The sequence below is a fragment of the Charadrius vociferus genome, unplaced genomic scaffold, assembly GCF_000708025.1.
Source record: "Charadrius vociferus isolate BGI_N301 unplaced genomic scaffold, ASM70802v2 scaffold410, whole genome shotgun sequence".
NCBI classification, from domain to species: Eukaryota; Metazoa; Chordata; class Aves; order Charadriiformes; family Charadriidae; genus Charadrius; species Charadrius vociferus.
In genome coordinates, this window is record NW_009646499.1 from 1,510,775 (window position 1) to 1,511,291 (window position 517).

The 517-nt window shown below is 42.0% G+C and overlaps 1 protein-coding gene across 1 annotated transcript in view; it reads left to right on the forward strand.

The window, feature by feature from the left end:
* Nucleotides 1-180, forward strand: part of UNC5C (unc-5 homolog C (C. elegans)) — a 157,559-nt gene extending 157,379 nt beyond the window's left edge. Inside the window, exon 18 of the mRNA XM_009883065.1 lies at nucleotides 7-180. The gene's annotated coding sequence lies outside the window, so the exon portion shown is untranslated. The remainder of the gene's footprint in view (nucleotides 1-6) is intronic.
* The last annotated feature ends 337 nt before the right edge of the window (nucleotides 181-517 follow it).

Here is a 517-nt window from a genome sequence, read left to right on the forward strand (position 1 = left end):
CACAAGAAAATCAGAGTTTAAGAGGTGTGCATCTGGAAAGCAGGTACTCTGGGTGCTAAGCAGGAACACACGTAACGTCCCCTTCCTTCCCCCATCGAGTCCCACTAAGCCTGTGTGGAGAACAGCTGTAGGACAGTGGGGAACATAGGATCGGAGTTAATTTTCAGTTCACAGTGTGACAACACCCTTTCCACCCCTTTACGATATGAGGGGCCTGGATATGCAATTCAGAGTGGTTAGGGGGAAAAAAAGAAACCCAGAAAAAAAATAAAAGAGAGAAGTTGCTATGATAATTATTTACTAATTAGTATCTAGTGCAAGGATTATAATTATTATTATTATTACCATTATTACTTTATTTCTAATTTTGTCAGCAGCAGAATGAATCATTCCTGTTTTTATGGAACCTGTTGTCCCCTTCCTGAAGGTCTTTTAAGACGTGTCCTTCTGTATACTGTCTGTCCTTCACTTCTCCAGCCATTGTACTCCTCCCCCAAAGTCCTCTGCTAGCCCACAG